General features: G+C 40.8%; 1 long non-coding RNA gene across 1 annotated transcript in view; it reads left to right on the top strand.

Moving 5' to 3' along the window:
• Positions 1-4939: 4939 nt before the first annotated feature.
• Positions 4940-16611, top strand: part of LOC103892887 (uncharacterized) — a 48606-nt gene continuing 36934 nt past the window's right edge. The window contains exon 1 of the long non-coding RNA XR_657056.3: positions 4940-4972. This is a non-coding gene — a long non-coding RNA (uncharacterized LOC103892887). The remainder of the gene's footprint in view (positions 4973-16611) is intronic.

The raw sequence follows: 16611 nt of genomic DNA on the forward strand, positions 1-16611 counted from the left end.
CTTCACTCCATGTTCTGGAGCTTCAAGGGACCTGGTGAAGTGGATGGTGCACAGACATTATTTCATTCCCATTCACGTGTCCTTTATCACTTCTTTCAGTCCATTCCCTAATTGTGTGTGTGTGTGTGTGTGTGTGTGTGAGAGAGAGAGAGAGAGAGAAAGAGAGAGGTGTGATCTATATTAGCAGCTGACAGCTCCAAGCACTTTGTTGCTTAAGCAACTGCAACAAAGTACAATGATTGTTTAGTGAGGGAAGGTAAAGAGCATTACAAGGGCAGACTGTACTGGTGATAAGAGTCTAGAGCAGAGATTCCTAAACTTTTGGGGTTCACAGAGGCCTTCGTGTTTTAGCAGTTCTTTTACAGTGCCCCACGGCAAAATAAATACCTAAGAGTTCCATTTATTAAGTAGTTAGGTCCTGATATTTTAATAAATTTTCATGTCCTAACAACTTAGTAGCTGCTTAAAAAGATATACAGGGCATACTGTAGAATGAAAACATATATTTATTTTATTCTTAAAGACCATGGTTACTTCCTAGTAACACATGTGTGCCTGTTGGGCACCGCACAGCTTCTCGAACCTTGGAAGCAGATTGGACGTTGCCACCCTCGTTTCTTTTTTCACGTTGATTTTCATGTGGTACTTGCTTTTTAGATCACATCTGCCACCCCAAAGCCAACTTCGCCAAAATATGACACCATCAAAAGGAATGTAGTGACTTCATGTGGAAACTGTTAAGTACCTCTGACTAGGAATTCTCCCAGTGTTCAACAGATGCCAGCCGTCGTGTTTCCCTTGAAAATTTAAAATATCCCAGAATGCTCCATGTGAGTTTAAAACAATGCCCTGGGGCACCTTAATATGTTGGGATGGGTGGTCAAGGAAGGCCTTTAGAGTGACAGACTATTTGAATCAAGATGTTACCAATGAGAAAGGATAGTTCAGGCAAAAGAGTGCCTGTAAGAGCCTTCTTAACAGGGCAATAGCATTTATGAAGAAGTCTTCTTTATGAAGGATTGTGGTGAGTTTGAACAGTGTATCTGCATTTCTAGAACACTTATCACTATCTGATTTTATATTTCTATATATCTAGAAATCTATATCAATATGTACCATATATACATTTATGAATATTACAAACAACATATACTATATATTCTATGTGTCTGTATTATAAATTAATCTATCCACCTATCATTCTATTATCTATCTATCTATCTATCTACCTATCTATCTATCTATCTACCTATCTACCTATCTATGAAGACACACACATGCAATCATTTCCTTGCTGTTGCGGGGGGATAAGAAAGGGAGTTCACTGGGCATGAGTCACATGGTGTCTTGCCCAGGCTGTGAAGCCTGGATTTGTAGCAGAATGAATTAGCATGGTTTTGGAATTTCCTCCAGCAATGTTTAACAATCCAGGAGCAGAAACAAAGAAAATGGATGGTTGGCTTGATTCAGGGTCAAGAATTGGCAAAATAGATGTGGCAGAAAATCAAGAGGTTTGAAGCTGTGAAGATTTGGAATGTTCATTGCCTTCACCTCCAAGCATGATTTACACGATGGCTTGGGGGAGCTGTTATTGGCAGGGAGGCCTTTGTGGCTCTAACTATGGTTTTTTGCAGCCAGTAGCCTGTCTTCCCCATGGCTGCCCAAGGTCACCCACAGATCCGAGGTTGAACTGCTCCTTCTGACTTTATGTCAGCATGGGAAGTGTGGCCTCACTCTGGACAAAGACTTCCAGGTCCCTGGGATTTATCTCACTCCTTCAAAGGATCACACTAGTAGATTTGTCTGAAAGCAACAGCATGAAAAATAAGCTTTTCCTTGACTTGCCAGTTTTGGTTTAAAGCACCAACAACTTGACAAAGCTTACTTCCAAATGCTTTTTTTTTTTTGTCCATATACATATATTTTTACATATTATGGTAAGTAGCTTCTAAAAGGGTTCTCAGTGACCTCTGCCTCCTGGTTTTCATGTCCTCATGGAATAAAAGTGTGAGCTGAACCTAGTGACTTATATCTAATGAATAGAATAACGGCAAAAGTAATGGTGTGTCACTTCAGAGATTAAGTTACAAAAAACTGTGACTTTTCTCTTATTTGCCCTCTCTTGCTCCCTCACTTACTCATTTACATAAAGCCATCTGCTGTGTGTGACCTGCGCTCTGCAGAAGGCCATGGAGCAAAGAAATGATGGTCACTTCTGGCCAACAGCCAGTGAGGAACTGAAGCTGTCAATCCAACAAACCAGAAAGAATTGAATCCTGCCAACAATCAGTGAGCTGGGATATAGACTCTTCCCCAGTCAAGTCTTGGGATGACCCCAGCCCCAGGTAATACCTCCATAGCAGCGTGTGAGTGATTCTAGAGCAGAGTCTAAGTTGTGCCTGAATTCTTGACCAACAAACACTGTAAATAATTAATGGTGTTTTAATCCTTTAAGTCGTGGTATAATTTGTTACATAGCAATAGATAATGAATACACAAACGTCACAAACTGTAAGATGCCATTAATGGTAAGATACCTTTTATTTTATGTTCCCTAAATAAGAAACACTCCTGCCAATATGATCTGTCATAAGATGGATAGCGCACTGTTGATTTTAATACATCACATAATTTCAGAGATGTGTGAACAAAATGTGCATCTTACAATCAATGACACTACGGTAGTTGTAATCATCACATACATAAATTTTATATAATGTATTTTTTCCGAATTTTTTTTTTTTTTGAGACAGGGTCTCACTCAGTCACCAGGTTGGAGTTCAGTGGCTTAATCATGGCTCACTGCAACCTCTGCCTCCCACGCTCAAGTCATTCTCCCATCTCAGCCTTCTGAGTAGCTGGGACTACAGGTGCTCACCACCATGCCTGGCTAATTTTTGTATTTTTTTGCAGGGACAGGGTTTCACCATGTTGCCCAGGCTGGTTTTGAACTCCTGAGCTGAAGCGATCCACCCGCCACGGCCTTCCAAAGTGTTAGGATAACAGGCATGAGCCACCACGCCAGGCTCCTGGATATTTTATTATGGACATAGTCCAAGGTTGTATGCCATCTTTATCCCATCCATTTTTTTTTTGTAATTTTTTTTTTTTTTTTTTTAGTAGAGACGGGGTTTCACCATGTTAGCCAGGATGGTCTCAATCTCCTGACCTCGTGATCTGCCCGCCTCGGCCTCCCAAAGTGCTGGGATTATAGGCATGAGCCACTGCGCCCAGCCCCCCATCCATGACAAAAAATTTCAAATAGTACATGTCCATGTATTATTTCTACCAGTTTTTATATACTTCCGGGAATAATCTGTGCACACTCAAGCATCTCTCTTCCCTTGTTTTCTCTTCTGTTTTTTCTCTTTTAACACACTTGGTAGCACACTAAGTGCATTGTTCTTCACCTTGCGCTTTTCAGTTAACAATGTATCTTGGTAATAGTTTCGTAACACTTTGTAAAGATCCTCTTCGATATTGAGGCTGAGAAGTCTGACTTTAGCATTTCCTCCACCATTTTTTCCCTCTAAATTATTATTATTATTTTGAGACGGAGTCTTGCTCTGTCACCCAGGCTGGAGTGCCGTGGCGCAATCTGGGCTCACTGCAACCTCCACCTCCTGGATTCAAGCAATTCTCTTGCCTCAGCCTCCTGAGTAGCTGGGATTACAGGCGTGTGCCACCACACCTGGCTAATTTTTGTATTTTTAGTAGAGACAGGGTTTCACCATGTTGGTTAGGTTGGTCTCAAACTCCTGAACTCATGATCCACCCACCTCGGCTTCCCGAAGTGCTGGGATTACAGGCATGAGCCACCACGCTCGGCCTCTAAAATCTTTTTAAGATCTTTTATTTATTCATGACTTGTAAAGTTCTGTGATAATTTAGCTCTATTTTTGCTTCTGATGCTGGCTTCCTTGTATATTCTTTCAATCTACAGGCTGCTAGCTTTTACTCCTGTATGTATGTGTATAAATGTGTGTGTGTGTGTGTGTGTGTGTGTGTGTGTGTGTGTATTTTTCTTTACCTGTTGTTTTCTGTTCGTCTGGAACGGAAACTTCTATTCCTATTATTTGACTGTTAGGTTTTCTGGGTTAATCCTTTCTCTCATGTCTTGCTTTTGCCCATAATTTTTATTTCCTGATCCCTATTTGCTATCTTTGTGGGAGGGAAACTGGGATGAACTTTATATTCATGGAAAGATAAAGTTCCATGGAAATTTTTACTTTGTGTGCTCTAGCTTTATTTTTTAAGAGCTCTTCTTTCCTCACTGATTAATAAATTCTTGTTTTATGGATACATTATCTTCTCATATCTTTCCAAGGATGTTATGTTAAGGTTGTTTTATGGATGCATTATCTTCTCATATCTCTCCAAGGATGACATTTAGCACAAATCCCTTCCTTTCCTTTCCCTTTCCCTTTCTCTTTCTTTCTTTCTTTCTTTTTCTTTCTTTCTCTTTCTTTCTCTCTCTTTCTTTCTTTCTTTTCTCTCTTTCTGTCTCTGTCTTTCTCTTTCTTCCTCCCTTTCTCTCTCCTTTTTAAAAAATTAACCCAAACTTTAGACATATTGAGAAATAATGTGGGAAAAGAGGTAAGGCAGATGAAAGACCAAGAAACCACTTGTATTAAACAATTGAAGAGTCAGGTAGAGGATGCAGTTTAGTCTAAGAGTCCAGTGGGCCTGCAAACTCAACCCCAGAACTGGGAAACTTAGGCAGCCAATCACGGGCAATGCTGAACTGGGACAGGACTCCTCCCATGGTACGACTGTTCTCACTGAGGGGTAGAAAAAAAACATGCTCTGTCTTGGAAAGACTTACTGCCAGGAGGAAAGGGTGGAGCTGAACTAAGTCTGACCGGTTCTTTCTCCCAGACTCACCTTTGCTGCCCTGTGGGAGAGGCTAGTGGGAGGGTGGGCAACGCCAGAGCGTGTCCTACCTCCATGTGGAGGGAGATACGGGAAGCTGGTAAGTCTCCTTGCCAACCTCTCCTTGGGGTGGAGGGTCAGTTCCTGGTTTCTGGCACTCTGTGTGTGGGAGTAGGTGAAGGCGCTGACTGTTATAAATACTGAATTCCATCTTAGCCCCTGGGGTTGCTCTTGTGTCCCCCTCCCACACTCTGTGATATCAGATGTCCCCAGTTTATGAGTTTCTCTGACGCCCTGTGGTGGGGAGAGGCAGGTCTATTCTCAGCCCTCTGCTTTTATTCACAGCTTTCTCTGCCCTGCTAAATAAGTTACTCCCTCTGCCCTGTTTCTCATTCCTCAAAACTGTTTATCTTTCCCATTCAGGACATCTCTTGTCCTGATGTCTCTGTTTGTGAGAATTTATATATTTTTTTCTCCTTTACTGTGGAAACAGATGCATTAAAGTACAAGCTTTAGATTCTTACACTTGCTTTGCCACATACTAACTATGTGACTTTGGACAAGTTATTTAACCTCTCTTTGCCTGAGATTCTTCAATTGTAAAATGGATTGTTATAAGGTTGAAAAGTGACAACACATGTAACGTGCCCAGATTAATGTCTGGCACCCAGAGAACATTCAGTAAATATTAGTCATCATCATTACCATCTCAGCATCTTCTCAGTGGAGTTTTTGGAAGGGTAGGATGTAAATATGAGTGTTCTATTAATGTCTCCATCCTTCTACATCAACTTGTCCAACCTGCAACCCACAGGCCACATGTGGCCCAGGATGGCTTTGAAAGCAGCCCAACGCAAAATTCATAAATATTCTTAAAACATTACGAGATTCGTTCATGGACTTTTTTTTTTTTTTCCAGTAGCTCATCAAGTAATGTTAGTGTTAGTGCAGTTTATGTGTGGTCCAAGACAATTCTTCTTCTTCCAGTGTGGCCCAGGGAAGCCAAAAGATTGAACATCCCTGTATCTACATGGTCTTCGTAGCTTTCGTTATTATTGGTACTTTCTCCACACTGTAATTTCCGTGGAGGAAGGGTCTATCTTTTTTTTTTATTCTTTATTATATCCATAGCACTTGGCAAACACATGACCTATGGTATGTACTAAGACAATATTTGTGGGGTGAATCAATGAAAACAAATTCGCTCATAACATTTCTTGTAGGAGACAATATTGTATGGTAATCAAAAACATGGGCTTTTAAATGACACTGTTTGGGTTTGAACTATGGCTGGGTCATTCACTGATAGTGCAACCTTGAACACTTTCTTAATTTCTCTACCCTTCAATGTCCTCACCTGTAAACTGAGGATAAAAATTGTACCTACCTCATAAGGGTAATATGAGGACTAACAGCAATAAACTGTGTGAAGCATTTAGTGTCATGCCTGACACATAGTAATTGCTCAATGAACATTAGCTTCGATCGTTGGTGTTGTTTTTGTAATTGTTTATTGCCTATATGTCACTCACTGGGTGAGGCACAAGTATATACATCACTTCCCGAGCCCCTATGATTTGCCGTGTACTGTATTTAATACTGTACACAGTAGTACTTCCTTTTCTTTTCTTGTTTTTTGAGACAGGGTCTCGCTCTATTACCCAGGTGGGAGGGCAGTGGTGTGGTGTCTGCTCACTGCAATCCCTGCCTCCTGGGCTTAAGCTATCCTCCTATGTCAGCCCTCTGGGTAGCTGAGACCACAGGCACACGTCACTATGCCTGGCTAGTTTTTGTATTTTTTGTAGAGACAGGGTTTCGTCATGTTGCCCAGGCTGATCTCAAACTCCTGAGCTTATGTGATCTGCCCGCTTCGGCCTCCTAAAGTGTTGGGATTACAGGCGTGAGCCACAGCGCCTGGCTTGTAGTAGTTTCTATAGTCAGATACTGCGTGTGGTTTCTATAGTCAGTGGATTTGAATTCAACCTTGCTATTCAGACCTCAGCTGAATAACTTAGAACAAGTTAGTTAATCTTACTGAGCCTCGCTATTAATATTTGTAGAATAGGGTAATGATAAACCTACCTATAGGGTAGTTATGAGGCAAACCATGTAAAGCCTTTAGCACAGAGCTTAGCACATAGTACGTGCTCAGTAAATATTAGCTATGATGATGATGATGTTGACAACAACAATTATGGTGGCAGTGACAATGATAAAGAAAACCATAATAATTACAGTGGTGACAGGAATGATAGAGGTGACAACAGTGATTGTGTCCATGACAATGTTGATAAGGGTGTCAGTGATGCCGGCAATGAGGATGACCATACTGACCTGAAAGGCAGGAGTATGAAGTAGAGTCAGAGGAACCTGCAGCCGAGTATCTGTTCTGTCTTAACTAGATGTGTGACTTTAAGGAAGCAATTTTATCTAATTAAATTTTGGCATCCTCTTCTGTAAAAACAATCATTGTTTCATAGGGCTGTTGGGAAGTTTAAAAAAATGTTATATATCATTCCTTAAAGATGCCTATTTTTCATATTTTAACATTTCTGAAATTAGAAATGCATCTTGCAGTTACTGTCAGCCAGGCAGAACTAAATTTTTTTTTGATTTTTAATTTTTGTGGGTACATGGTAGGCATCTATATTTGTGGGATGCATGAGATACTTTGATATAGCTATGCAATGTGAACATTCAGACTGAATTTTTCTTTCTCTTATATTTTCTTTCTCATTAAGACACAAGAGTAATTCTATGACAATCACTAAATGTAAGTACAAAATAGTCTTCTCAATAAGTAGAAAATAAAACCTCAAACTGATAAACTGTGTTATAACTTAATTGACAGTGTTTTATTTACTTTTTAAAGGTACAAAAAATAACAGTTTGTCCTTCAGGTGATAGAATTTTAGTTTTGATGAAAAATAGTAACACGTTTTGAACACCACACAGTGCAATAGTTACCTCCTTCATCCGGTTTTGTCCCATTTTGCTGTAATAAGATTTACACAAAGTAAGAAAAATATATACCTATAGTAGCCAGTCTGCAGAGGGTCCCTTGTGATCTCTGCCTTCTGGTTCTCACACCCTTGTGTAATCCCCTTCCACTCTGAACAGGGATGATTTGTGTCTCGTATTGCAGAGAAGACAGAGCGTGACTTCTGAGGCCTGGCATCCGAACATTGCTGCATCCCTTTTACTCTTTTTTTTTTTTTTTTTTGAGGTAGAGTTTCACTCTTGTTGCCCAGGCTGGAGTGCAGTGGTGCAATCTCGGCTCATGGCAACCTCCACCTCCTGGGTTCAAGCTATTCTCCTGCCTCAGCCTCCCGAGTAGCTGCGATTACAGGCATGCGCCACCACACCCGCTAATTTTGTACTTTCAGTAGAGACAGGTTTCTCTATGTTGGTCAGGCTGGTCTCGAACTCCCAAACTCAGGTGATCCACCCGCCTCAGCCTCCCAAAGTGTTGGGATTACAGGCATGAGCCACTGCGCCCGGCCCCTCTTACTCTTTAAATCCCTCACTCTGGGAAAACCAGCCGCTGTGTCATGAAGACACTCAAGCAGTCCCAAGAAGGAGGTACACATGGTGAGGAACTGAGTCCTCTTGCCAACAGCTACTGAGGCTGTGAGGTGTCCTGCCGACAGCCATGGGAATGAGCCACTCTAGAAGTGGGCATTCCAGCCCCTGCCTCCCCACCCTCCACTGACATCCTGGTTGTAATTTTATGAGAGACACTGCTTCTGAGCCATTCTAGTTGAGTCACCAAACCCTGACTCGCTCATCACACATTCTATGCATGTAACAAAATATCACACGTATCCTATAAATCCATAAAATATTGTATATAAAAAAAGTATTTTTAGCATGAAACTGTGGTCACTTCTCCAAGATGAATACATGCTTCACCAAATGAGATTTTTTTTTTTTTTTTTAAGTGAAGGGATCCAGTTAAAAGCAGAAAGAGGTTAAGAAAAACAAGACAGGCCACGTGCTGTGGCTCACTCCTGTAATGCCAGCATTTTGGGAAGCCGAGGTGCGCGGATCACAAGATCAGGAGTTCAAGACCAGCCTGGCCAACATGGTGAAACCCTGTCTCTACTAAAAATCCAAAAAAAATTAACCGGGCACAATGGCGTGCGCCTGTAGTCCCAGCTACTCGGGAGGTTGAGGCAGGAGAATCGCTTGAACCCTGGAGGTGGAGGTTGCAGTGAGCCGAGATTCACTGCACTCCCACCTGGGTGACAGAGTGAGACTCAGTCTCAAAAAAAAAAAAAAAAGAAAGAAGGAAAGAAAAACAAGATAAACCCAGAGGTCTGATGAATACCCAAAATTCTGCTGTGGAGGTCCCTCTGCATAAGAAGGGTAGGACCCCAATGGTTCTGTTTCATTGTGTGTGTGTGTGTATGTGTGTGTGTGTGTGTGTGTGTGTGTGTGTGTGTTTTCAAAGTTGGCAATTATGGAGTCTTTCCACTGATTCAAACTAATAAATCACCATCTCTCAGTACAAATTTGATTTGGAGTTAAAAGTCATGTCAATCACGTATATCGTATTAAAATCTAATAAAAGTGAACACTGAAATTTTTAAAAATAACACCACGATGGAATTTTGGCTGAAGACATTATAGGTAATTTGTAAAAGGATAATTAGGAATATTCAAGAAACATAGGGAGGTGAATGTTCAAAATTACTAGTATCTGGAAGCAACAAATTGTAACATTTTTTTCACCCACCAGATTAGTTAAAAACAAAAGAAATGTGATGTGTCAAAGTGAGTGGAGAGACTGTGGATGGGAATGTAAATACATGGTTCAATTTTTCTTTTACAAAAGACTTGTAATCAAAGTTATACATGTACAGAGCTTTTAAAAAGTCCAGTGGTACCATGAGGAATAATATAAAAGATAGTAATCTCCTGCCCCACCCCTTCTCACACTAGATCCTGTTCCCTGGAGCCAACTGTTGTCCACTCTTTTAGCAAGTTCTTATGCTATTTGCTTTTTTTTTTTTTTTTTTTTGAGATGGCGTTTTACTCTTGTTGCCTAGGCTGGAGTGCAGTGGAGTGATCTTGACTCACTGTAACTTCTACCTCCTGGGTTGTAGCCATTCTCCTGCCTCAACCTCCCAAGTAGCTGGGATTACAGGCACGTGCCACCACGCCCAGCTAATTTTGAATTTTTAGTAGAGACAAGGTTTCACCATGTTGGCCAGGCTAGTCTGGAACTCCTGACCTCAGATGATCCACCCGCTCAGCCTCCCAAAGTGCTGGGATTACAGGCATGAGCCACCACACCCGGCCTGCTTTCATATCTTAAAATAATATGCTTAAGGAACTCTTTCTCGATTTTTGGTTTTATGTATTACCATTGACATCTTACTAGAAAACAAGAGGCTCTACCTCTGTCTTAGTTTTTGTTCCCCACAATAGTCGAGTTGCCAGATAAAATGTAGGATGCTCATTTAAATTTGAATTTCAGTTAAACAACAAATCATTTTTTGTACAAGTATGTCCCAAGTATAGCATGGGCAAACTTGTAGGAAAACATGATTTGTCATTTATCTGAAATTCAAATTTAGTGGGGCGTTTTGTATTTTTATTTGCTAAATCTGGCAACCTTGCCTGAAGGAGACACAGAGATAAAGACAGTACATGATATGGTTTGGCTATGTCCCTACCCAAATCTCATCTTGAATTATAGCTCCCATAATTCCCATGTGTTGTGGCAGGGACTCAGTGAGAGATAACTGAATCATGGGGTGGTTTCCCCAATACTGTTCTCGTGATAGTGAGTAAGTCTCATGAGATCTGATGGTTTTATAAGCAGAAACCCCTTTCGCTTGGGCCTCATTCTATCTTGCCATATAAGAAGTGCTTTTTGCCTTCTACCACGATCATGAGGCCTCCACAGCCATGTGGAACTGTGAAAAAGCACTCTTTTTTCTTTGGAGACAGAGTTTCACTCTTATCACCCAGGCTGCAGTGCAATGGCGTAATCTCAGCTCACTGCAACCTCCAACTCCTGGGTTCAAGCGATTCTCCTGCTCCAGTTTCCCGAGTAGCTGGGATTACAGGCACACACCACCACACCCAGCTAATTTTTGTATTTTTAGTAGAGACAGGGTTTCACCATGTTGGCCAGGCTGGTCTTGAACTCCTGACTTCAGGTGATCTGCCCGTCTCGGCCTCCCAAAGTTGTGGGACTACAGGCGTGAGCTACCGTGCCCGTCCACCTCTTTTTCTTTATAGATTACCCAGTCTCGGATATGTCTTTATCAGCAGCGTGAAGATAGACTAATACAGTACACAATTTAATCAAGAGGCACTCCCAGGAAGCACAAGCAAGAATGAAGGGAGAATGAGAGGATGAAGAGAGAACAGTCAGCGAAGGGTACATGTAGTGAGTGGATTGTCACTGTGGACGATCTGAGCTCAGTCATGCTGGGGGCCCTTTGAGAGACTATGGACCATACCTCAGAATTGTCCCGCTAGAGGGCAGGAGGGTGGAGATACTGATGCACTGGCTGCAGTCCCTCCTTGGTTAAGGGTGGCCCTTACATGCCTGGGTTGCCCCTTGTGCGTACTTTTATTTCTCCCACCTCCCATTGTTGGGTAAATTAACATCGTATATTTACACTGCAATGATTATATAGCTGTGATTCACCACTGAGCTGCAATTGCGTGTCTCACACAACTTTTTGTATTCTTGGGCTTAATAATTGCTTCCTCCATTATTTGCTTTAGGTTTCCATTGCATCCATTACTGAGTCAATCCTTAACTTTCTAAGTGAATGGATAATCTGAGAATACATTTGACAGCTCAGGTACTCCCTCAATTTCATCATCTTTTCTTGACACCCTCTCTCTCTGATCCTTGTTCTGCTTTTCTCATCTGGTCTGGTTGCTTTCTAGGCCTACAGGTCTTAAGATGTCTCTTTACTGCCATTCCTGAAAAATCCTGTAACTCCTGTTCTGGGTTGGATCTCTGTTTCTCAAATCACAAGCCCTTACTTTCTGAGTGTACTTTCTTATTTTGATGGAGAATATTCTCCAAGAACCTCCTGATACGGTTAGGCTTTGTGTCCCCACCTAAGTCTCATCTTGAGTTGTAATCTCCATAATCCCCACGTGTTAAGGGGGAGACCAGGTGGAAGTAATTGAATCATGGCGTGGGCAGGGAGGGGGAAGGGGGATGGAGGGACGTGGGGGAGAGGAGTGGTTTCCCCCATGCTGTTCTCATGATAGTGAGTGAGGTCTTATGGATCTAATGGTTTTATAAGGGGCTCTTCCCTCTTTGCTCGGCACTTCTCCTTTCTGTCACCTTGAGAAGAAGGTGCCTTGCTTCCTCTTTGCCTTCTGCCACGATTGTAAGTTTCCTGAGGCCTCCCCAGCCATGCCTGAACTGTGAGTCAATTAAACCTCTTTCCTTTGTAAATTACCCAGTTTCAGGCAGTTCTTTACAGCGGTATGAAAACAGACTAATACACCTCCCAAGAAAGAATTCATGAGAAGTAAATTTTTGTATTCTTGCATGTCTGCAAATATCTTTATTAAAATAAAGAGCATTGTGGCTGAATATCAAATTTTACATTGGGCATTATTTTCCCCAGAATTTTGAAGGTTCTGCTCATTGTTCAATTCCAATAGCATTCTGAAGCCTTGTTCATTCCATTTGATCTGCTCTTTTCTCTTTATTCTGAACGTAGTTGTTGTTGTTGAATTTCATCGATATGTGCCTTGTGGGTCTTTTCCCCCCTATTTATTGTGCTGAACACTTGATGAAAACTTTCAGTCTGGAAAATCACGGCCTTCACTGCTTGTATTATTTCTTTGCAAATTTCTTCCCTTCTGTTTTCCATGTACTCTTTTTCTTGTAACATTTCTTCTTTTCTTCCTTCCTTTATCTTTTCCCTTTTTTTGGATGTAGAATTTCTTGAATGGACCCTATAGTTTTTCTATCTTTTTTCTCTTTTTTCCTTATTTTATCTTTGAGTTTTACTTGTTGGTAGATTTTTTCAACTCTATTTCTTTTCAAACATTCTATCAAATTAAAAATTTCTACAATTATGCTTTTAATTTCCAAGAGCTGTTTCTTATTCTCTTATTATCTCTTTTTATAGACCATCATTGTATAATAATATAACTATTTCTCTGAGGATATTTACTATAGTTAAAAAAGTCATTTTGCCATCCGCATTGTCTTTATTTCCATGAAGTTTTTTCTCTTAGTTTGTTTCCCACCCTGCCCCCTGACCCTCAACTTTTTTTTTTTTTTGACATTCAAAGCTTGGAAGAGAGCTGGGACCCAACTTTGTAACATACCAATTCAAAGCAATGCAAAACTACGTAAAAGCTGACGTCAATGTCTAGCTCTCCTAGGCTGTTCATTTATACTTACCAGAGAGACACTAAAATGCAAACTCTACACTGGTGGGTAATTGACAAAACCCTGTCAATTTGGAACTTCACTGTCAAGTGATCAAGTAGTAACCTGGCATTTCACTGGGAGACTTTCAGATATCAGTGTCTGTAGGACTTTTCTCCTGGACTAATCAGTTTCCTTAAAAAGGAATCCTATAAGACCCTTCCTGTGGTCTAAGTCTAGCTGCCAGTGTTCTTGAAGCCAAGTGGAGATAGGGCTGATACCCCCAAAACTGGATTTAGACTTCAAGTAAAAGAATGTTTTGCCTCCCAGGCTGGAGTGCAGTGGTGCAATCTTGGCTCACTGCAGCCTGGACTTCCCAGGCTTAAGTGATCCTCCTGCCTCAGCCTCCTGAGTAGCTGGGACCACCGCCACCATTTGTAGAGATGGGGGTTTTGCTGTATTGCTCAGGCTGGTCATGAACTCCTGGGCTCATGTGATCTTTCTGCCCCAGCTCCACAAAGTGCTAAGATTACAGGCGTGAGCCACCATGCCTGGCCTAACCCACTCTTTAATACAATAATACCTTGTAGATCTCTTTTCATTCTGATAAATATAGATCATCATTGGGAATGAATACAAAGTGTTCTTCTATATAGATCTGCCTTATTTTGCTTATTAATCTCATATTAATGGACTTTCAGGTGATTTCTAGTTTTTCTCTATTGTACAGCATGCAGTAATGAACATCCTTGTATAATTCCTAGAATTGTGACTGCTTGTGGAAAGGTATGCTTATTTACATGTTGATACCTGCTGCCAACCATCCTCTAGAGGTCTTGCCCACCAGTGTTTCATTTTTAGATAGTAAAATCCATTTCTCCTGACTATTTGATTTCTTTGATTACTTCAAGCCTTAGGAATTTTTTTTTAAACCTAGCATAGCTTTATGTCATTTTTCTATAATTTGATTAAAAAGACAAAAACTATAATCCAAGTGAAGCACAGAGGCTTTCGACTTCCCGATTTTATTAGAAATCAAGTGACAAATCTTTTCTTTAGGGCTGAAGAGATCTTTTCTTCCTTTCTTTAGATGAGGAAGGGTTGATTTTTGTAAATATTTGTTTATTATTCTTATTTCTATGAGTCATTCAGGACTTATTCTTGTGCAAAATGTGAAAGAAAGCACACAGAAAACAATAAATAAAATAGTGCATCTGCCAATTCAACCACCTCTCTGTTGTCAAATTCATCCTTATCCCCAAGGGTAGTCTGAGTTTATCACTTTTGTGGGTAACCTTCCATTGACTTTCTTTTGCATTTACATATAGAGCATGCACAAACAGAAATACATAGATCTGTTGTATGCATGTTTTAATCTAAAAGTGATCATGCACACATATTCTGCAGAGTGCTTTTTCCAACCCATAATATGACTTTGTATTAGTCCATTTTCACTCTTCTGATAAAGACATACCCGAGACTGGGTAATGTATAAAGAAAAAGACGTTTAATGGACTCATAGTTCCACAAGGCTGAGGAAGCCTCACAATCATGGTAGAAAGTGAAAGCCACATCTTACATGGTGGCAGACAAGAAATAATGAGAGAGTCAAGCAAAAGGGGAAACCCCTCATAAAATCATCAGATCTCGTGAGACTTATTCACTACCATGAGAATAGTATAGGGGAAACTGCCCCCATAATTCAATTATCTCCCACTGGGTCCCTCTCACAATGTGTGAGAATTATGGGAGCTATAATTCGAGATGAGATTTGGGTGGGGACGCAGCCCAGCTGTATCAGGCTTGGAGGCCTCTCTCTCCATGTCAGTTTCCCTAAGCTTACCTCATTCCTTTTATTTATTTATTTTTGAGATGGAGTCTGGCTGTGTCACCCAGCTTGGAGTGCAGTGGCACGATCTTGGCTTACTGCAACCTCTGCCTCCTGGGTTCAAGCGATTCTCCTGCCTCAGCCTCCCAAGTAGTTGGGATTACAGGTCTGTGCCATCATACCTGGCTAATTTTTGTATTTTTAGTAGAGACCAGGTTTCATCATGTTGGCCAGCCTGGTCTTGAACTCCTGACTTCAAGTGATCAGCTCACCTCAGCCTCCCAAAGTGCTGGGATTACAGGCGTGCATAATATAGATGCACTATAGTTTATTGAACTATTTCCAAATGATGGACATTTAGGTTGTTTTCCCTGTTAAAAATGATGATATAGTCAGCAACAAATGACTTTGTTTCTTCCAGGGACTCTTTCTCTAAGACAAATAATGGAAGTGGAATTGTCAGAGGCATGTGAACCATAGCAACTCCGTCTTAAATAGGAGCTGGGTAAAATGAGGCTGAAACCTACTGGGCTGCATTCCCAGACAGTTAAGGCATTCTAAGTCACAGGATGAGATAGGAGGTCAGTGCAAAATACAGGTCATAAAAACTTTGCTGATAAAACAGTTTGCAGTAAAGAAGCCAGCCAAAACCCACCAAAACCAAAATGGTGATAAGAGTGACCTCTGCTCATCCTCACTACTACATGCCCACCAGTGCCATGACAGTTTACAAATACCATGGCAACATCAGGAAGTTACCCTATATGGTCTAAAAAGGGGAGGCATGAATAATCCACCCCTTGTTTAGCATATCATCAAGAAATAACCATTAAAATGGGCAACCAGCAGCCCTTGGGGCTGCTGTGTCTATGGAGTAGCCATTCTTTTATTCCTTTACTTTCTTAATAAACTTGCTTTCACTTTGCACTGCAGACTTGCCCTGAATTCTTCCTTGCGGGAGATCCAAGAACCCTCTCTTGGGGTCTGGATCAGGACCCCTTTCCTGTAACGAAATTGCTGGGTCAAAGGAGGAGTATATTTGAATTATAGTTGCATTTAGGGCAGTGTTTCTCAACCGTTTTTTCTGTTATTATCCTCCCCCCAGAAAAAATTAAGTTGAAATTATTAAAGTAAAATGACAGGCTAATTTAATTGTAAATTAAGTTAAATAATTAAATTACATTAAATTTCTCCCTGATATGAGAAGTTAAATACTAAAGAATAAGATTTTGTTGAGTAGGGTTGTAGTATTGCCCCCTTTGAGAATGCGTGATTTGGATAAACACAAATTGAAAACTTTTTGTTTGGCGAGTCTATGGAATAGACACATCCTTGTATTGTAAGGGTTGTAAGATCCAACTCTAGCAACCTGTGCAGCATCTAGTAATTGTGGCTTGTCTGGAGCCCTTCAAAAATATTTACTAAATGGAACTGAATGTTGATAACACAACGTCTTAGAACATTATCATACCCGCCATAAAGCAGAGCAGATAGACTGGGTTAATTTCTTCTCTTTCCTTTTACATTAATTAACATTGTCAAG

Source organism: Pongo abelii, chromosome 19 (assembly GCF_028885655.2).
Source record: "Pongo abelii isolate AG06213 chromosome 19, NHGRI_mPonAbe1-v2.0_pri, whole genome shotgun sequence".
Lineage (NCBI taxonomy): Eukaryota > Metazoa > Chordata > Mammalia > Primates > Hominidae > Pongo > Pongo abelii.